We start from the raw sequence: 22,313 nt of genomic DNA on the forward strand, positions 1-22,313 counted from the left end.
ATGTGTGTGTGATTTATTTACCTAGCTCCATTAATGTTTGAGTATCTTTTTTTTTTTTCTTTTTTTTTTTTTTTTTGGTATTTTTCCGAAGCTGGAAATGGGGAGGCAGTCAGACAGACTCCCTCATGCGCCCGACCGGGATCCACCCGGCATGCTCACCAGGGGGCGATGCTCTGTCCATCTTGGGGTGTTGCTCTGCCACAATCAGAGCCATTCTAGCACCTGAGGCAGAGGCCACAGAGCCATCCTCAACACCCGGGCAAACTTTGCTCCAGTGGAACCTTGGCTGCAGGAGGGGAAGAGAGAGACAGAGAGGAAGGAGAGGGGGAGGGGTGGAGAAGCAGATGGGCACTTCTCCTGTGTGCCCTGACCGGGAATCGAACCCGGGACTCCTGCACAGCAGGCTGACACTCTACCACTGAGCCAACTGGCCAGGGAATGTTTGAGTACCTTAAAGGGTATTAAGCGTGACAGTATATTTTTGAAAACTTTGTCAGGCTCATCCTTTGACAGAGCTAATCCATAAATTATTAGGTCCAAAACTAAACTGAAGATGGAAGGTCATTGTTTTTTTCCACCCAAGCCTTCTAACCTCTAGTTTTAGCACAAATATAAAACCATCTGCTTAGCAGGAGGCAGAGGAGCTCAAAATTCATTAACGCCATATGTATCAACAGAAGTGTGACTTCAGAGCCTCAAATGTCTTCAGTTTTTTTTTCTTTGTTATTATCTGCCAGAAACTTAGTTGGAATGTCTCTCCTTTCCTTGAAATACACTAAATTCTACTTTAATTATGCAAGTGCCCCCTTTACTAAGTACACACATTTTCTCATCTGAGTGTCTATATTTCAGAAGTAACTATTGTAAATTTCATTTTGTTGAATAAAGCAGGAAACCAACCAAAAGGGGGAAAATAAGATTTTATTTTCAATTTTCCTCCTTTCTCTCAAGGGGAATTAACACATCTTCCAATGCATCACAAGATGAAGATGCTGACTCAGTCTCTTAAATCATCCCTAGAGCCTACTGCACAGCCCTTAATGAGAGAGAGTTTGCTGTGCCAGAAAGATGTTTTATTAAATGAGTAAAAAATAACTTTTCCTTTTCCAACACTGCTGTTAGTGAAATAATTGAAGCCTGAAACCAAACCCTCCTGTACTGATCCCAAAACACAAGGGAAGGCAAACAACACAATTTTAAAATAACAAAATATCTATTCAGTTGGAAACTATGCTTTGGAAATCTCACCAAAAATGGGAGGTTAACTGCGGTCAGTAGATGAAGGTAAAATGCTCGCCAACTGAAAAAAAGGACAAAGGGAGCCAGTCTTCAGAGGGCAGAGAAGACAGAGTATGAAAGTTTCTAATATAGTTCAGGTGATTGTGCCTATTGCATGTGGATGTAGCTTTGCCTAAATGATAATCCTTCTCATACAATGAGTGGCTTATAACACATTAGCATTTAAATATTTTTACTTAATTTATTATTATTCTTTTTTAGTGAGAGAAGGGAAGGCAGAGAGACAGACTCCCGCACATGCCCCGACTGGGATCCACCCGGCATGCCCACCAGTGGGCAATGCTCTGCCCATCTGGGGCCTTTGCTCTGCTGCAACCAGAGCCATTTTAGCACCTGAGGTGGAGACCATAGAGCCATCCTCAGTGCCTGAGGTCAAATCGCTCTAATTGAGCCTTGGCTGCAGGAGGGAAGGAGAAGATAAAAAAAGAGAGAGGGAAGTGAGAAAGGGAGGAGTGAAGAAGCAGATGAGTGCTTCTCTTGTGTGCCCTGACTGGAAATCAAACCAGGACTTCCACAGGCTGGGCCAACGCTCTACCACTAAGCCAACCAGCTAGGGCTATATTAGCACTTGATATCATTGGCTACCTCATTTGATTCTCACAAAAATCCTGAGAATGAGGCAGGGAATAAATAACATTCACAAAATTATAGATGTAATATCTGCTGTTCAGAATTATTAAATGACTTGTTCAAAGTCTTCTGTGGTTGGTCAATAGCACATGACCACTGATTCTGAGTGAGCCCAGCTCTATACTGCTTTTTTTAAATTAACTGGTAGAAAATTATTTATTTATATTGAAGTTCTTAGAATGCTATAGTGACTCAGCTATATTGTTGGAACAAAGGAAAATTAAGAATTATTGGAACAGATACTCTGCATAAATTATTAAATCCAAGTGGTTAATTTCAGTTTGTTCCATCCAAATATTTCAAAGATGCTTAGAGTCACATATCAACCACAGATATGTCAGTTCCTCTTTTATTTATGGTAACGTTAGTTGATTGATGTTTCACTGATTTTCCTTTGCCCTCCTGCAAAAAAAAACTAATGGCAATACAGCAGGAGGGAAAGGGAAGAAATTTTAAAATATCTGTATGTTCTAAAAACTCAAAAATAAAACTTTGATCGCATTGATTGACTATAAAGTAGCATCATCCTGAAGATTAGTTATTGATCTACTAGCTGACCACAAAATAACCTCCTAACTTGTCTCCCCGCCCCCTTCCCTCCATCCTGAGTATACTGCTGGCAGATTATTCTAACAGTAGTTACCTTGTGCAAACCTTTCGTAAGCTGGCTAAGAAAAAATAAACTCTCCACCCTGGTTGGTATTCAAGGCCTCTGCAAAATAGTAATATCTAACATTTATTAAACAACTACTAAAGAACAGACATCTCAAAACAATACTAGAAAATGTATGATTTAGGTGAGTTATAGAACTGAGGAAACTGGGGCTGAAGGAGGTCAAATAACTTGCTCCAGGTTGGATATTTATGAAGTGATAGCATCAGAGTCCAACTCAGGCCTGCCTAAATCCAAAGTCCAGCCTGTTTTTCTAGATGGGTTTCTGACCACTAAGACATACAGAGCCTATATTACCATGAGCCTAGTGGTGCTAGTCTAGCAAGCACTCCTGGACTCGTCACAGCTCTGTGCTATTGTGGAGACAGTCTTTCCACCTGGAATGTTCACAATCCTACTGCTTATAGAAATGTTGCTAGTCCTCAGCACATATCTCAAAAAATCATCTCCCCTGGAGACCTTCACTGGATCTTATTGCAGGCAACCTCCCACACTGGAAAAACATTTCATTCTTCCTTGAATACTTTTTGATCTTTGCATAATTCTTATGGCACTTACCTTATTTTTCTTTTAGTGTGGACATATTCCTCTCTTTATTAAAAGCTTGCAAGCTTCTTGTAGACAGGAATTGGGACTTATTTCTTACTAATATCCTGTAATCCTTAGTGGGAATTAAGTTCTTCAATTAAAAATTTGTAATGTTGAATAATAAATACTGCCTAGAATATACAATGTATAAATCAGAATTTCCTCTTTTCTTTTTTTTTTTTTTTTAATAAATTTTTATTAATGATAATGGGATGACATTAATAAATCAGGGTACATATATTCAAAGAAAACATGTCTAGGTTATTTTGTCATTAAATTATGTTGCATACCCCTCGCCCAAAGTCAGATTGTCCTCCACCTCCCTCTATCTAGTTCTCTATGCCCCTCCCCCTCCCTCTAACTCTCTCCCTCCCTCCCTCCCATGTCCTCCCTCCCCCGACCCCTGGTAACCACCACACTCTTGTCATGTCTCTTAGTCTCGTTTTTATATTCCACCAATATATGGAATCATGTAGTTCTTGTTTTTTTCTGATTTACTTATTTCACTCCCTATAATGTTATCAAGATCCCACCATTTTGCTGTAAATGATCTGATGTCATCATTTCTTATGGCTGAGTAGTATTCCATAGTGTATATGTGCCACATCTTCTTTATTCAGTCTTCTATTGAAGGGCTTTTTGGTTGTTTCCATGTCTTGGCCACTGTGAACAATGCTGCAATGAACATGGGGCTACATGTGTCTTTACGTATCAATGTTTCTGAGGTTTTGGGGTATATACCCAGTAGAGGGATTGCTGGGTCATAAGGAAGTTCTATTTTCAGTTTTTTGAGGAACCACCATACTTTCCTCCATAATGGTTGTACTACTTTACAGTCCCACCAACAGTGGATGAGAGTTCCCTTTTCTCCGCAGCCTCTCCAACATTTGCTATTACCCGTCTTGTTGATAATAGCTAATCTAACAGGGGTGAGGTGGTATCTCATTGTAGTTTTGATTTGCATTTCTCTAATAACTAATGAAGCTGAGCATCTTTTCATATATCTGTTGGCCATTTGTATTTCTTCCTAGGAGAAGTGTCTGTTCATGTCCTCTTCCCATTTTTTTATTGGATTGTTTGTTTGTTTGTTGTTGAGTTTTATGAGTTCTTTGTAAATTTTAGATATTAGGCCCTTATCTGAGCTGTTGTTTAAAAATATCATTTCCCATTTAGTTGGCTGTCTGTTTATTTTGTTATTAGTTTCTCTTGCTGAGCAAAAACTTTTCATTCTGATGTAGTCCCATTCATTTATCTTTGCCTTCACTTCTCTTGCCATTGCAGTCAAGTTCATAAAATGTTCTTTAAAACCCAGGTCCATGATTTTAGTACCTATGTCTTCTTCTATGTATTTTATTGTTTCAGGTCTTATATTTAGGTCTGATCCATTTTGAATTAATTTTAGTACACGGGGACAGGCTGTAGTCGAGTTTCATTCTTTTGCATGTGGCTTTCCAGTTTTCCCAACACCATTTGTTGAAGAGGCTTTCTTTTCTCCATTGTGTGTTGCTGGCCCCTTTATCAAAGATTATTTGACCATATATATGTGGTTTTATTTCTGGGCTTTCTATTCTGTTCCATTGGTCTGAGTGTCTATTTTTCTGCCAATACCATGCTGTTTTGATTATTGTGGCCCTATAATATAGTTTAAAGTCAGGTATTGTAATGCCCCCAGCTTCATTCTTTTTCCTTAGGATTGTTTTGGCTATTCGGGGTTTTTTATAGTTCCATATAAATCTGATGATTTTTTGTTCCATTTCTTTAAAAAATCTCATAGGAATTTTGATGGGAATTGCATTAAATTTATATATTGCTTTGGGTAATATGGCCATTTTAATTATATTTATTCTTCCTATCCAAGAACAAGGAATATTTTTCCATCTCATTGTGTCTTTTTCTATTTCTCTTAATAATGCCTTGTAGTTTTCGTTATATAGGTCCTTTACATTCTTTGTTATGTTTATTCCTAGGTATTTTATTTTTTTTGTTGCAATCGTGAAGGGGATTATTTTTTTGAGTTCGTTTTCTAATATTTCTTTGTTGGCATATAGAAAGGCTATGGACTTTTGTATGTTAATTTTGTATCCTGCGAACTTACTGTATTGGTTTATTGTTTCTAATAATCTTTTTGTGGAGTCCTTCGGGTTTTCGATGTATAGGATCATATCATCAGCAAAAAGTGATACCTTTACTTCTTCTTTTCCGATATGGATGCCTTTTATTTCTTTGTCTTGTCTGATTGCTCTGGCCAGAACTTCTAGCACCACGTTAAATAAGAGTGGAGAGAGTGGACAACCCTGTCTTGGTCCTGATTTAAGGTAGAAAGTTTTATGCCGTTAATATGATGTTGGCTGATGGTTTATCATATATGGCCTTTATCATGTTGAGATATTTTCCTTCTATACCCATTTTGTTGAGAGTCTTAAACATAAAATGGTGTTGTATTTTATCAAAAGCCTTTTCTGCATCTATTGATAAGATCATGTGGTTTTTGTTCTTTGTTTTGTTGATATGGTGTATTACGTTAACCGTTTTGCGTATGTTGAACCATCCTTGAGATTCTGGGATGAATCCCACTTGATCATGATGTATTATTTTTTTAATATGTTGTTGTATTCGGTTTGCCAGTATTTTGTTTAGTATTTTAGCATCTGTATTCATTAGAGATATTGGTCTGTAGTTTTCTTTCTTTGTGCCGTCCTTGCCAGGTTTTGGTATGAGGGTTATGTTGGCCTCATAAAATGTGTTTGGAAGTATTGCTTCTTCTTCAATTTTTTGGAAGACTTTGAGTAGAAGAGGAACCAAGTCTTCTTTGAATGTTTGAGAGAATTCACTAGTATAACCGTCTGGGCCTGGACTTTTATTTTTGGGGAGGTTTTTAATAGTTTTTTCTATTTCCTCCCTGCTGATTGGTCTGTTTAGGCTTTCCGCTTCTTCATGACTCATTCTAGGAAGGTTGTATTGTTCTAGGAATTTATCCATTTCTTCTAGATTGTTGTATTTGGTGGCATATAATTTTTCATAGTATTCTACAATAATTCTTTGAATATCTATGATGTCTGTGGTGATCTCTCCTCTTTCATTTTGGATTTTATTTGAGTCCTGTGCCTTTTTTCCTTGGTGAGTCTTGCCAAGGGTTTGTCAATTTTGTTGATCTTTTCAAAGAACCAGCTCCTTGTTTTATTAATTTTTTCTATAGGTTTTCTGTTCTCTATTTCATTTATTTCTGCTCTGATTTTTATTATCTCCTTTCTTTGGCTGGTTTTGGGTTGTTTTTGTTCTTCTTTTTCTAGTTGCTTAAGGTGTGAAGTTAAGTGGTTTACTTCGGCTCTCTCTTGTTTGTTCATATAGGCCTGAAGTGATATGAACTTTCCTCTTATTACTGCTTTTGCTGCATCCCAGAGATTCTGATATGTCATATTTTCATTTTCATTTGTCTGTATATATCTTTTGATCTCTGCGCTTATTTCTTCTTTGACCCATTCATTTTTTAGAAGTATGTTGTTTAGTTTCCACATTTTTGTGGGTTTTTCCCCCTCTTTTTTGCAGTTGAATTCTAGTTTCAAGGCTTTATGATCAGAAAATATGCTTTGTACAATTTCAATTTTTCTAAATTTGCTGATATTGTCTTTGTGGCTCAACATATGGTCAATTCTTGAGAAGGTTCCATGTACACTAGAGAAAAATGTATACTCTGTTGCTTTGGGATGAAGTGTCCTGTAGATGTCTATCATATCCAGGTGTTCTAGTATTTTGTTTAAGGCCACTATATCTTTATTGATTCTCTGTTTGGATGACCGATCTAGAGCCATCAGCGGTGTATTGAGGTCTCCAAGTATGATTGTATTTTTGTTAGTTTTTGTTTTAAGGTCAATAAGTAGCTGTCTTATATATTTTGGTGCTCCTTGGTTTGGTGCATATATATTAAGGATTGTTATGTCTTCTTGATTCAACTTCCCCTTAATCATTATGAAATGACCATTTTTGTCTCTGAGTACTTTTTCTGTCTTGTAGTCAGCGTTATTAGATATGAGTATTGCTACACCTGCTTTTTTTTGGGTGTTGTTTGCTTGGAGTATTGTTTTCCAGCCTTTCACTTTGAATTTGTTTTTATCCTTGTTGCTTAGATGTGTTTCTTGTAGGCAGCATATAGTTGGATTTTCTTTTTTAATCCATTCTGCTACTCTGTGTCTTTTTATTGGTAAGTTTAATCCATTAACATTTAGTGTAATTATTGACACTTGTGGGTTCCCTACTGCCATTTTATAAATTGCTTTCTGTTAGTTTTGTATCTTGTTTGATTCTTCTCTTTTGTTTTTCTATCATTTGTTTTTGTTTGTTTGTGTTCCATACTTCTTTCTTCTGTTGCTACCTTTTTTAAGTCAAGTGTTTTTGTGGTGGTTTTTTCAAGGGTGGTTACCATTAAGTAATGAAAAGGGTACCTACCATATTCATTGTAGTACCCTATCTTATGAGTATTTCTGCACTTCATCGTCCTTTGCTACTGTTAATCTCCATCCTCTCCCCCCTTTTTTTCCTTTGTTGTCACAGTTTAAGTTTGGTTTTATTGTGTTCTTGGTGAAGCTGTTACTTGTGGTGTTGTTTTCTTTTGTTCTTTGAATCTGGTTGGAAAACCCCCTTTAGTATTTCCTGGAGTGGGGGCTTTCTGCTGATAAATTCTCTCATCTTTTCTGTATTTGTGAATGTTTTTATATCTCCTTCGTACTTGAAGGATAGCTTTGATGGGTATAGTATTCTTGGCTGAAAGTTCCTCTCTTTCAGGGCTTTAAATATTGGGGTCCACTCTCTTCTAGCTTGAAGAGTTTCTGCTGAGAAATCTGATGATAATCTAATAGGCCTACCTTTATATGTTGTACTCTTCTTTTCCCTGGCTGCCTTGAGAATTTTTTCTTTGTCATTGGTTTGTGTCATCTTTATTATGATGTGCCTTGGAGTGGGTTTGTTGGGGTTAAGAAAACTTGGTGTTCTGTTTGCTTCTTGAATTTGAGGTTTTAGTTCTTTCCACAGGCTTGGGAAGTTCTCGTCTATTATTTGTTTGAATATATTCTCCATTCCATTTTCTTTCTCTTCTCCCTCTGATGTACCTATTATTCTTATGTTATTCTTTCTGATGGAGTCAGACAATTCCTGTAGGGTTTTCTCGTTTTTTATTATTTTTGAGTCTCTTTCTTCTTCTCTCTGTTGTTCCTCAAGTTGTTTGTCTTCTATTTCACTAATCCTATCTTCTATCTGGGCTGTTCCGTTAGCTAAGCTTGTTACCTCGTTTTTCAGCTTGTGAATTGAGTTTTTCATTTCTGTTTGATTTGTTTTTATAGTTTCAATTTCCTTGGTAATATATTCTTTGTGTTCATTGAGTTGTTTTCTGATCTCCCTAAATTGCCTTTCTGTGTTTTCTTGTATATCTCTGAGTATTTTTAAGATATCTATTTTAAATTCTCTGTCATTTAGCTCCAAGGCTTCCAATATGTTAAGTCTTTTCTCCATAGATTTTTCCACATCTATTTGTGTTACCTCTCTTTCTTTTGTATCCATAATATTCTATTTCCTCTTTCTTATTGGCATCTGAGGGTGGTCTTGTTGATAGCACTAATTAGAATTAATAAAGAGTAAAAAGAAAAAAAAAAAAAGGTAAAACACCCCACGAAAAAAAACAGTAATAATTTATTATTTTCCCCTTTTTTCTTTCTTCTCTTTCTCTCCTCTCCCCTCCTCAGGGAAATATCGTGATGACCTGTGAATTATATTATGCTAAATGGAACAAAAACTGCCTATAATGGAGGGCCTGATTTGGGGTGAAGAGTTCAAGGGGCAAAAAAAGGGAGTAGGGACCTACTAAATGCAAAAAAAAAAAAAAGCAAAGGAAGAAAATCTTAGACAAGCATAAGATGATTTGCTTGTAAGTAATGGTCGACTAAGAGATATAATGAGCGGGATAAGAGGGAACCAGAAAAAAGGAGAGAAAAAAAAAGAATAATAAATAAAAAAATAAAAATAATAAGTAAAAATCTCTTGTATTAAGTGGAGCGAAGACTAAATACGATGGAGACCTTGGGTTGGGAGGAATGCTAGTGAGTTAAAAAGCAACATAAAAAGTACCCAAAATGCCACAAAAATAAACAAACAAACAAAAAAAAAACAAAAAAGAAAAAGAAAAGTAAAACCAAAAAAAAAACCTTGAGTCCCAAATTAACTAATTTGTTTGTGACTGAGGATTAAATGGGAGGAAAAGTAAAATGAGAAAAGAAAAAATGAATAGAAAGGAAAAAATAAGAAAAAGAGAAAAACAAAGGAAGAAAAAAAGAGTAAGAGAATAAAACAAAATAAAGCAAAACGAAAAAAAAAAAAAAAAAGAGGAGAGAGTGAGAGTTAAGTGTTTTGGAGTATAACCTTAAAGGAGGGTGAGGATGAAGATAAGAAATAAAATGTAACACTCATGGGTAGTGTAGTTCAAGAAAAGGGAAGCATAAGATGGGCAGAGAATAGAAGGACCAAGATGGAGGAAAGAGAAATAATAATAATAAATGCAATAAGATAGAAGAAACAAACAACAGCAAAAAAAAAAAATTAGTGGAACAAGTTGTAAAGTCTGTGGATTTTTCTTGATTTTGAGAGGTTAACTTCTTCCTTTTTCTTTTCTCTCCCTCTTCCTGGTTGGTGACTCTGTACCCCAGGCTCTGCCCCTGTGTTACACTTAGGTAGGGATTTGCAGTTGATGGAGTTCTATGGCAATGTCATATAATTTGCTTTAGTCTTGCTGGTAGTCAAGGCTTGTTGGCGTTTGCAGGGTCCAACGATGAGAGAGTTTGCTTTCCTGGAGTCTCTCTCCTAGTCCCCCCTTCCTGAATTAGCAGCCTGGTGATCCAGGTATAAGGCTGCTACTGCTTCTGCCTGGGGAGTAAGTGGCTCAAAGAGCTAGGAAATCCCCACTCTATCCCCACTCAGCTCAAGGCTTTGGGAAAGGCTCTGGCAGTCAGAGCCTCCAGTGTAATCAGGCGGGGGTGGGAGTCAATTGTTGTCAAGGTGTCTGTTCAGCGCCTACCATTCAGTTGGACCACTCAACCCAGGCTTTCCACACTTTGTAGCCTGTTTTGGCTGGGAAGAAGAGGCACTAGTCTCTGCTTGCGACTAGTGTAGTAAAGATCTTATTATCTGCCAAGTCCCTCTTGTTAGCGTTTATCCCTGAATATGGAGGCTCTATCAGTCAGAAGTTGCCCCTGCCCCTTTAGCAAGAGGCACTAAGAAATATCACGCCTCTTATCTTGGATCGCTGAACTGAGAGAGATCTTATCAATTAGAGCCCGTGGGTGCGCAGATTTCATGGGTTAAGCTAATTTCAGTGATTGAGTCCGCAGCTGTGCTCCCAAAGGTATTTCAGGCTGCCTGTGCGCCCCTCCCCCAACGCTTGATTGTTAGCTTGAATGGCTGGGTGAGGTGCCCTGCCCACGGAGAGAATCTCCCAAGTAGGGAAGACCGCCCTGGCGCCTCTCCCGCTTGCCCCACCGCTGGCGGCTGGAGCGCACCGGGCGCAGGATAATGGGGCACCCTGGGTGTGCGGGCCAGTAGGGCACTCTGGGCGCGTGGGACGCCCAGGGCACGTGCGCGAATGGGGTGCTCCGGGCACCGGTGGCTGGGGACTCTCACTCGCAGTGCGCGGGCCGCTGGGAACATTAGCGGTGCTTGCTCTGCAACCAGACCGGGCGCGCGCCGGCGGCTGCTCACCGCTCACGAGTGTGGGCCGACTCACCACAGGCACACTCCCTCTGCAGCTTGAATGAACGTTTCTGCCGTAGTTAGCTTCCTCCACACCCTCGTCTCTCAGATTCAAGTGATAACAGTCCTTTCGCTTTCAGTTTGTGTGGAACTCTGGAATGCTCCGAGGATAAATTTTTCTGTTTCTAGTTGATAAATTTGTTGTGATTTTGGGAAGATCTGTCGGATGCGCTGCTCATGGTGCCATTTCCGTGACATCACCAGCTTTACTCCTTCAGAATTTCCTCTTTTCTACCAGAAATCTCTTTCTTCTCTGTTCCTTAGCTCAGTGACGGATACCACCAGCCACCCATGAACCAGCAAAACCCTGGATATCATGCTTGATTCTTCCCTGTACCTCACCCTATACCCAGATACAAAGTCTTTAAGCGCGCCTGCTAAATAGCTCTCCAATTCGTCAATTTTGGTTCAACATCTGTACCCCCTGTGCACTCTTTTTTTTTTTTTTGTATTTTTCTGAAGCTGGAAACGGGGAGAGACAGTCAGACAGACTCCCGCATGCGCCCGACCGGGATCCACCCAGCATACCCACCATGGGGTGACGCTCTGCCCACCAGGGGGCGATGCTCTGCCCCTCCGGGGCATCGCTCTGCTGTGACCAGAGCCACTCTAGCGCCTGGGGCAGAGGCCAAGGAGCTATCCCCAGCGCCCGGGCCATCTTTGCTTCAATGGAGCCTTGGCTGCGGGGGGGGGGGGGAAGAGAGAGACAGAGAGGAAGGAGGGGGGGTGGAGAAGCAAATGGGTGCTTCTCCTATGTGCCCTGGCCGGGAATCGAACCCGGGTCCCCCGCATGCCTGGCCAACGCTCTACCGCTGAGCCAACCAGCCAAGGCCTACACTCTTGATAAACATGTGATAACCAAGAAACTCAGAGAATGCAGGCAGTTTGCTCAATGCACTTCTTTACTGATTTTTTCCCATCACCTTTTAAATAAGATCAGTCTTCTCCAAATTTGTAAAACAAGTCCCTTGATTTTAATTTTAGTTCTATATGCTCCCTATGTTCTTTCTCCTTTCATGGCCAAACTCTCCCCTTTCTTTATTTCCCTATCACTTCTCAACCCACTTTTCTGGCTTTTCCCCACATCATTCAATTTACTTTTCTTATCTCCTTAGCTGCAAGGATTTTAATGTGAGTCTTTGGAAGAATGGAATTGCCACTTTCTCTGGCACATGGGTCATGTTTGCTTTCAGACATGTTGAGCTGGAGATGCCCATTAGTTTAAAGTGGACTTGTAAAGTGGGTAGTTGTCAATATACAGGATCTCTGAAAGCCCTAGTCCTGTCTGAATCACCTTAAAGTGGTGGTTCTCAGTCCTGGTTTCATATTACAATCATCTGGTAAATTTAACAATCCCCAATCCAGGCCCAGCTCTAGGCCCATTTAATCAGAATATCCAGGACAAGACCTAGACTTCAGTATTCTTTTAGAATTCCCTGGTTTACACTAATCTAGGGATGAAAATAGTCCAAAGTAAAGCCAGTTGCCACGGCCACCATCACAGCTGCCTGGCCCATGCAGGTTTGCATTAGATTCAGACAGATAGTAATGAAACAACAGAGCCAAGAACTGGTGGGCTATTAGCTTTAATCCTAGCTTGTACCCGGTGGGCAAGTAAAAACACACACTGGACTTCAAAACCCACTCATTCAGTGCTCACAAAGCTACTGACTTATTCGAGTTTCCTAGAATCAAAGGTTTCTAGCTCACCAGTCTTATTCACCTCTGTTCCCCATCTCCTTCTCTGCACAATCTCTGCACTAACTGGCTTCTCCTTCAGCACTCCATCATCTTGGCTGCTTCTCCTGGCCTCCTCCACATGGCCTTTCTCTGCTCTCCTTTCTCTGCTCTCTCCTCTAATGCTAATCTCAGGAACTGAGAGAGAGCAAGCTCCTGGTCTGCCCCATTTTATAGTGTAGATTCAAAATATTTAATCCAATATACAAACAAGGAAGTCTCTGATACAAAGTCACTTATCTGAGGCATAATGGGATTCCTCATGAGAGTGCACCACACTACATCAAAAAGGGTGGAAAAGGCTTAATCCTAAAACCAAGCCCCAGGCTACAAGGATCCTGCTTGCCCACAGCCTGTTCCCAACACACATTGATATAATCACACTCATCTCAAGCAAAAAGGGCAACTTATATCACCTGGGTGACAGGCTTCCACATGGGCAGTGCATCTTTAACAAAGTGAGCATAATATATTTTATCTTCCCAACATCCAAAAATAAAAGGAATGAATTTTTTTCAGTTAGCACTCAGCACAGTTGAACTTGACTTAGATACAGTCCACCATAATCAACAGAACAAATTTTTCCACTGAATTACCTCACACATAGAAGTTGTTTCATCAGAACAAAAACTTGTCTGAAAACTAGTGTTTGACTTGGAGTTTCTAGGGCCCTTCTATTCCATTCTCCTAAATTCCTCACTGTTTAAAACACTGCAACTGTGAATTGTTCCAGTCACGATAGACAGAACAAAGCTGAGAACTTTGATCATTATTCACTCAACAAATATATTTAAGCTTTTGGAGACTAGTGTTAGGATCAAGAGATTGAAAAATAAGACACAGGCACCACTCTAGGCACTCACAGTCTAGCCAGACAGGATACACTTGTAAACAAATAGTGTTGTAAGTACCGAAAAGCTGCAGATTTATATTGATATTCTAGGAGGAAAAGAGCTGGCTTTCCTGTCTTTTCCTTAGAAAATGGAGGAAAAGGAATGTAGAAGTCTTCTGACTTACAAAGATGACTTGGGTCATTTGGTTTTAAGTTCTCTGAAAGGATTAAGGTTATGGCCCTGGCCGGTTGGCTCAGCGGTAGAGCATCGGGCCTGGCGTGCAGGGGACCCGGGTTCAATTCCCAGCCAGGGCACATAGGAGAAGCGCCCATTTGCTTCTCCACCCCTCCCTTCCTCTCTGTCTCTCTCTTTCCCTCCTGCAGCCAAGGCTCCATTGGAGCAAAGATGGCCCGGGCACTGGGGATGGCACCTTGGCCTCTGCCCCAGGCGCTAGAGTGGCTCTGGTCTCAGCAGAGCGACGCCCCAGAGGGGCAGAGCATCGCCCCCTGGTGGGCAAAGTGTCGCCCCTGGTGGGCGTGCCAGGTGGACCCCAGTCGGGCGCATGCAGGAGTCTGACTGTCTCTCCCTGTTTCCAGCTTCAGAAAAATACAAAAAAATAAAAATAAAAAAATAAAATAAAAAAAGATTAAGGTTAACTGAGAAACTTCTTCTCTTTCAACAGGAGACAGGATTTACATACCACCTTGCATTGATTGTAGTTCCTCCCTTTCCTGGAATCTTGAGAGTAAAATACCTCTAGGCTAGTGAGGGAAGAGGAAGCCTGAAAGATTTGTAAATATCTTTGATTGTGTTACATTGAGAGTCTTAATGTTTCTGTGTATCCCCTAACAAATGTTGCCAGCTCTTACCGTGATGTCATGCTTTCCCCTGCCTATGTGTGATCAAGGGTATATAAGCAGCCTCTGAACTATTTTTGGGGCTGCACGATTTGAGCCTGCAGATGCCCAGAGTCAGCCATATGTGGCCGGCATATTAATAACGCTCCTCCTCTAATAAAACTCTTCAAATTCATCTGGACTGGGTGTCTCTACATGAACTTGATGAAATGAGGTACAGTGCCTTTCAGAATCTGGGGTGCAGTACTTTATAACATATGGGGGATCATCTGGGATCTGGTATTTCACATCACCAGATAGAGACACCCCAAATCAGATGGACTCTCCATTGAGCTGCCCGGCCCTGCTTGAATCTCGAGGAGAGGCACCACCTGAGACGTTCCAGGGCTCCCGGTCTTCCTGTGGGGTCTGAACAGTTCTCTGATAGACACCCCCAGTTCCCAAATTTGACAATTTGGCATAAAAATCAAGGATGTAGGTTAAGCAACTCTTTTTGCTTTACTGAATGAATTTTTTGGCTTTCCTCTGAATTCCTACTTTCACTTTTCTTTCTGAGACTGGTACTGGTCAAATTTGTTTGGGACTAAAATGTAGGTAGGGCAGATTTGGAGGCTTTGCTGATTTGGAACTCTGGGGATGTGGAACCCTGGTGGAGTAAGTAGGGCCTTTGAAACTGCTTTGCTGTTTGTAACTAGTCTATAGTCTTTATATTTTGGGGTACAGTGAAATAGATCGGACGTGGTTGGCATGTTCGCAGTACATTCTCCAAGACCGAGATGTTGGTGGAGGGTTTCTAGGTCCTGCCTTGGACTATGGGGGATATCTGCTCATACTCTGGAGCAGTGTTTCCCAACATTTTTTGTGCCATGCCCCACCTTAACCTTTCTAAAATTTTTATGTACTCCCCTATGTAACATACATAATTTTTAACATTAAAAAATTGATTTGTTCACTTAATAAACATAAATGATAGGTTCTAGGAAGAAATCACTATGAAATTGTTAACAAAACACAGTAAGTAAAATTTCAAAACATATAATGAAAAACAGAAATTTAAATTCCAAATAATTTTAATACAGATTTTTCTATATTAATTTATTATTTTAATTTAGTGTGATCCTTGCGCTTGATGCTTGCTGCACAGAGATTTTATATTAGGTTCCAATTTGGTTAGCTTTAGTCTCAAGTCTCCACGTTGTGTTATATGCAGCTGATTTCTTTTTTTTACCAGTAAATCATTTACAGCACTAAATCCACATTCAGCTAAAAATGAAGATGGAAACGCTAGCAATAGTTTTCTTGCACATTTGGTTGAATTTTGGTATTTGATTTCTGTTTCCTCACAAAGCCATGCCATCACTCCTTTGATATTAAATAAAGCTTTAACTGACTCATCATTTTGCAATTCTGCGAGTTCTTCTTGATACTGCATATTTGATATATCAGACAAATCCACTAACATTGGCTGCATCATCCATGTTGGGAAATCAAATTTTTTTTAAATCAGAAAATCTTTCTTTTAAATCAGCCGATAGAATATTCAAATGATTGACAATAACAAGTAAAGCGGTATCAGTTACTTCACATTTTTGGAGCCAATGAAACTGTTTAAAGTTTTTGTTGTTAATATGTTTCTGACATAACTCAATATTGGTAATGAAACCAAATATCTTTGCTTTTGCATCGACAAGAGATTTATTTGTTCCTTGAGGTTGTTTATTTAATATATTTAGTTTTTCAAAGATATCTGCTAAATAACTCATCAATGCTTTACCATCTATTGTTAACAGATACTTCATTTCAGGTTTGCCACTTAAAAAATCACTAAGAGTATCAAACAGTTCCATAAATCTTTTCAAACAGTTTCCTTTAGATAGCCATCTTACTTCAGTATGAAGTAAAAGTCTCACATGGTCTTCATTTTGTTCTTCACAAAATAGCTTGAAAAGACGCTCACATTTGGCACTAGCTTTAATAGCATTAACACACTTTATTACTGTATGTAATACTTCATTCAGAACAGGTGAGATGTTTTTAGCTACCAAGTTTTCCCTATGAATAACACAATGCACAAGAATCATTTCTGGATTCGCATCTTTCATCAATTTTAAGCAGCCATTTTTCTTGCCCATCATATTGGGAGCACCATCTGCAGCACAAGATGTTATATTTTTCATTGGTATATCATTGACATCTAAGTAGTTTTTTTTAGCTTATTATATATATCTTTGGAGGTAGTGGTGCTTTCTAATCTTTTACAGAACAACATTTCTTCAGCAAAATGTCCTTTATCAATATATCATACGTAAGTTATCAATACTGCCTCACTGTCTCTCAAAGTTGATTCATCCATTTGCAAGGAGAATTTTCTTGTTTTCAGCTTTTCAATAAGTTGTTTTTCAATATCCTCACTCATTTCGTCTATTCTTCTGCTAACAGTATTGTCACTGAGTGGCATAGCTTTTACATCTTTGCCATCTTTTTCAAGAACCATTTTAAGAAATGCTGATAATGACTGTTTTATTAAATTCTCTCCTATAGTGTGATTTTCTCCAGTTTTAGCGATGAATAAAGAAATTTGATAACTAGCCTCAAGAACACGATTATTAGTTGAAGTATGAGCAGTAAATAGAGACTTTAATGTTGTTCTTTTTTCAAAAATTTTCTTTAAAGTTTTAAAGTAACTCAAATCTGAATTAATATGAGCACTATGTTTTGCCTTCAAATGCGCCTCAAGACGACCTCGTTTTATTGGTTCATTGGTCAAGCATTGCTGGCATAAAAGACAAAAAGGAATCCGCTCATCGTGAACAGCGGGTATGAACCCAAATTTTAAATATTCCTCCGTATATTGACGAGTTTTTTTCTTGCTTGCACCACTCATTTTACTATGGGCTATAAGAAATAAAAATAAGATCAATTAAAAACTAATATTAAAATATGTGTTAAAATATATTCAATGTGACAGAGTAAACGTATACTAAAAATTCATATTTATTTAAATGTATATAACACATTTACTACACTACCACCGCAAATCAAAAGGTATCTATATTTTTTCCACTTGACAAAATTTTCTGGAAAGTTATGCTTCTAAAATTAAAATTGTCGTGCATGCACTATTATAGCCCCAATAATATTTATAAAATATTAGTGCTTTCTAGCCCCAATGCAAGAAATACTTAATAAAGAGTTTAATATTGATAAAAATAAAATCAAATACTTACCAATTATATCTATACAATATATATATGTATATTTATTAAATCAACAAGCTTTTACAACAGTTTTGACTGACACTTATTTCAAATTAACACCAACTGAATGATGTGAAACACTACAGAAATTGCAATGGGCCAATTAGGTGAGAATAACTGCGTTGTTTAGCGAGTTTTTAAAACGTCCGGGGTTCCCCGCGGCAGATGGCATGCTCTGCGGTGAACCCAGAACAAAGTTTACTTGAGGACGCCAATCACCCAGTTGATATTTTGGTCTCGTCAAACGAAATTATACTTAATAATTATTTACTGCAATTATTTAAGAATTGCCTTTTTTGTTAAATTTGGCACCGATATCTAGCATTGCATTTAAATGGCCCGGGGCGAAAGAGTTAAGGTCGTGTCGAGTCCATTTTCAAATTGCCCCCCTTAACTATTGAATTGCTCCCCTGTGGGGCATGGGCCCCACGTTGGGAAACACCGCTCTGGAGGGACATTAGTGGGAACTGAGTGGACCAGGTCCACCAGTTCTGCCTCGGGCCTTCAGAGATGTCAGATTCTCTAGAGAAATAGAAATGGGGACAATGCGTCTATCTCTAGGAAGGCTAATGGAGGTTAAGTCCATCCAGGATTAGTCAGCCTCGCATCACACTGAATCAGTGGAGACTGAGCTAACCTGGATTGATTAATCTTGACCCAAGACTTCCAGAGATGTCTCTGTGTTTGTTGAGATCTCATCCTTGCTTTAATGTTTCTATCTAATAATACCCTTGGTTAAGAAATCTCTGGTGCCACGGCCTGTGTGCACCTGAGAGGCCATGAGGGGGAGCCTTTCCCTCATCTATGAGGCTTTGTCTTTGTTTATCAAATTATCTGGTATTATTTAATTGAAATAGGCATGCATTGTTTGTATATATAAGTCTTTTGTTTAATGTCTAAATGTTTCTGTTTAAAGTCTGGCTTAAGTATTTTGTGTCAAAATTGGTAGCTTCTGACTAAAAAGCAATCTCAAATGATGACTTGTATATACTGCAGGTTTTTCTTATTTTTTCAAGAGATCTCTCATGACATTTCATGGTTTGGAACCCTCTCCCCTGCTCCACTGCATATCTTCTCTGGATTCAGAATCTCTGCTACAAGGGGCGCTGTTAGACTTCTCCCCTGAATAAATTATTCTTTTCAGTTGGCTTCTTCCCCTTGTCTCATGTAATAATTAATATCTCTATAGTCAAACACCCTTTTATTCTGGGTGCTAGCTAAATATCTGTCTTATCTTTCTTGGTTTATTGGTGCCCTAATTCTTAGATTCTCCTGAAACAAGTTTCAGTTTTGTAATAAGTAATAGCAAGTGGGAATTCTAATCCCTGGATAATAAAGACAGTCTGGAATATAGTAATTGGGAACCCAGGTTGTCCTGAACAGTTTCCATACATTGATTGGTGGCTAAAGTTAATAATAAATTCACCACAATTGCTTAAAACATGCTCGATACAAAGCGAGTGCCACGTCTTCTTGGTCATGCAAAATTTGAGTCAAAAACAGAAAAAAAGAATAACTAAAGCAATAGTAGCAGCACTCCAAAAGACAAACTCTTCTAAGGATAAGGGACCCTCAGAGGAGAAAGGAGAGTTCTCCGAGGTACATGAGGACATAGTTACCCTTGAGAAGCATTATGAGGAAGTTAATGTAAATTCTGTTAAAAAAAAAAAGAAATTAAAATAAAGGAAAAAGAAAGAATTTAAGAAAGAATAGGACTAGGCTAGAAAAGAATCAATGTGCATATTGTAAGAAAAATGAACATTGGAAAATTAAATGTCCCATATTACAAGCAGCCACTAGGAAGAGAGAAAAGCGAAGCCTACAAATTGAAAGTGTTCCTCTGTCCTCTAAAGCCAAAGGACTAGCAAGTAAGCAGTTTGAGTGAGAGAAAAACCGAGCTGGGCCACACGGTGCACAGAGTGAGGGGGTGGGGCCACAGCCAAGGAGAGGCAGACATAGGCATAGTCCCTCCCCTCTCCGCCATTCCCTTGTCCGCTGGCACTGCACCCAAGCGACAGACAAACAGTTAACAGCCCGCCGCCTCTAGGTGCATGGTTTGGCTAGGATTCAGCCTGATGTGTGTGGAGCGACAGGAAAGGCAATAAAGTAAGGATAAGGTGACTAAAATATAGAATAGCCTGACCAGGTGTTGGCGCAGTGGATAGAGCATCGAACTGGGATGCAGAGGACCCAGGTTCGAGACCCCGCAGTCGCCAGCTTGAGCACGGGCTCATCTGGTTTGAGAAAAAGCCCACCAGCTTGAACCCAAGGTCACTGGCTCCAGTAAAGGGTTACTCGGCCTGCTGAAGGCCCACATGACAGAGCAATCAATGAACAACTGAAGTGTTGCAACGCACAATGAAAAACTAATGATTGATGCTTCTCATCTCTCTCCATTCCTGTCTGTCTGTCCCTGTCTATCACTCTCTCTGACTCACTCTCTGTCTCTGTAAAATTATATATATGTTTGTGTATATATATATATATATATATGTGTGTGTGTGTGTGTGTGTGTGTGTGTGTGTGTGTATATATATATATATTAGAATAGAAATTAGTTTCAAATGTCCACCTGTGGACCAAAGGAGGTTTTGCCCATTTGGAAAATACAGACTAGGAATAATATTAAAAATCAAAACTTTGCTTAAAAAAAATCTTAAAGGAGAGAAAGAGAATTTAAAAATTAACAAACTGTAGGTGTGGACCTTGCTAGTTAATTGACAGTTTCTTAAATTAAATTGCAACTCCAGAAGTAGTAATAAAAGCATAAGTAATAAGATTATAGGAAATAAAATTTAAAATAAGCCCTCTGTGGGTTTGGAATAGTGGCTTGTTGCCCTCCACTGGTGTAAAAATGAGGGAAAAGATTCCAACACTCTTTCATGGGACAAGGGGGTGGTAAGTTCTCCAAGTCTCTCAGTTACATAGAAGACATGAAGTTCATAAGAAAGACTTGCAGCATTAACCATAATGGTAAAAACTGTAAAAAGAATTTTCAAAAAATTTTAGGAAAGATTGAAAATCTTATATAGGCTAAAAGCAGCCCATTATTAGGAAGGTAAATTTATAAAAAATTGTATTTTATTTTCTGCTTTTATTGTAAGAAATAAAGCTAAATAGCTGCCAGGGTAAGGGAATGGAAGTCAGCTGGGTTTCTGGAAATGCTAGGTCCAAACGCCAGCCCGCCCATGCCACCTCTCCCATGACAACCGTGTCCCTAATCTGGGGTAAAGGAGAAGGGAACAGGAGCCCTGAGAAAATGCTGCTTTGGGACTAAGCCCGGGGCCTCACTGTTGCTGTCATCCTGCGCTTGGCCGGGCTAGAATTCAGTCAGCCCTCGAGTTGTGCAAAGAGGGACAGACACATGGAATGTCTCTTCCTTTCCCCCTCTCCTAAGAACTCTGGTCGGCAAACTGCCATTCACAAACAGCTCGTGGGCCACATAGGCCTTTTTGCCCTCTTAGGTATAGCTCTCCAACAGTGCCAAGTGTGGGAGCTGCCTCAGGAGGGAAGGTGCCTACATATATAGTTTAAATTTAAAATTAGGCTCCTAAAAGAAAATTCAGTTATTGTACTGTTAGTAATTGGCTCTAGTAACTAATACGTTTTCTGACCACTGGGTTAGGAGTAGTGATTTATTGTCTTCCCCCCACTATTGTGTAAAAAGGTATTTTCCATGTGAAAATATATGTATTATTTCAAAGGCATTTTTGTTAATTCTTTATTTGCTGTTTTATAGCCTTGTGATATTGAAATCTTAGTTTAAATATTAGGAGTTGTTAATAATGTCTTTTATTTAATGTTTAGTTTATTATCATTTTAAAATGCTAAGTAATATAAGAAAAAAGAGTCATATCATACTTTTGTTAAAATTGTTTTTGAATGCTAATGTACTGAATTATTCAGCAGCAAAGAGACTCTGGAATTCTAAAGGAGGCACCAAAAACCTGTTTTTCTTAATTTAATCCAGCTAATAACATTGCTTTTATCTTTTTCCAAGAGTTTATATAGACAGAAAAAGGTTCTCAGGCCCCTCAGTGAGATCTTATGAGTATGACTTTTAAGGTCTATAATGATCAAGATAGTAACAGAAAAGGCAAATAGACCCAAAAGAGATCAGGAAAATACTAGCTTTTGGCATATACTGTTAAAGGCTCATGCACCCCAAAAGGGCTTCATAGGATTCCATCAGACCCCTGCTTCAAGAGTGGAAAGAAAGGTCATTAAGCTGAAGCCTGCTGGACTTCTCGGCCCCATTGGGGGACATACCTTTGCTGTGGAAAAAGGAACACAAGAAGGTAAGCTGCCCCCTTGCTCCACAGAGAAAGGATTCAGTCTCTTTCAGCCCTAATCCAGCTACCTGTGACCTGACCTTGCCCAGCTTGCTGGGACTTGCCACTGAAGGCTAAAAGGTGCCTAAGGCCATTGGCCTCATCTCACATCACTGTTTACAAGCCTAAGGTATTACTTCTAAGTATCAGGTAAACTGATCTCATGTCTTGTAAACACAAGGGCCACTTACTATGCCTTGCCTGAACATTTAAGTTTTATTTATCCCTCAAAGATCTCTACTGGGGGAAATGAGTCTGATTTTTGTTGCTTTGTTTAATGTATAGTGTCTCCTTTATTTCTCTTGTCTCAATGCCCCATG

The 22,313-nt window shown here is 39.1% G+C and overlaps 1 non-coding gene across 1 annotated transcript; it reads right to left on the reverse strand.

The window, feature by feature from the left end:
- Positions 1-362: 362 nt before the first annotated feature.
- Positions 363-438, reverse strand: TRNAS-GCU (transfer RNA serine (anticodon GCU)). Its single transcript has one exon. It is a non-coding gene; the product is annotated as a tRNA-Ser (tRNA).
- Between the last annotated feature and the right edge of the window lie 21,875 nt (positions 439-22,313).

This window comes from Saccopteryx leptura, chromosome 2 (assembly GCF_036850995.1).
Source record: "Saccopteryx leptura isolate mSacLep1 chromosome 2, mSacLep1_pri_phased_curated, whole genome shotgun sequence".
NCBI classification, from domain to species: Eukaryota; Metazoa; Chordata; class Mammalia; order Chiroptera; family Emballonuridae; genus Saccopteryx; species Saccopteryx leptura.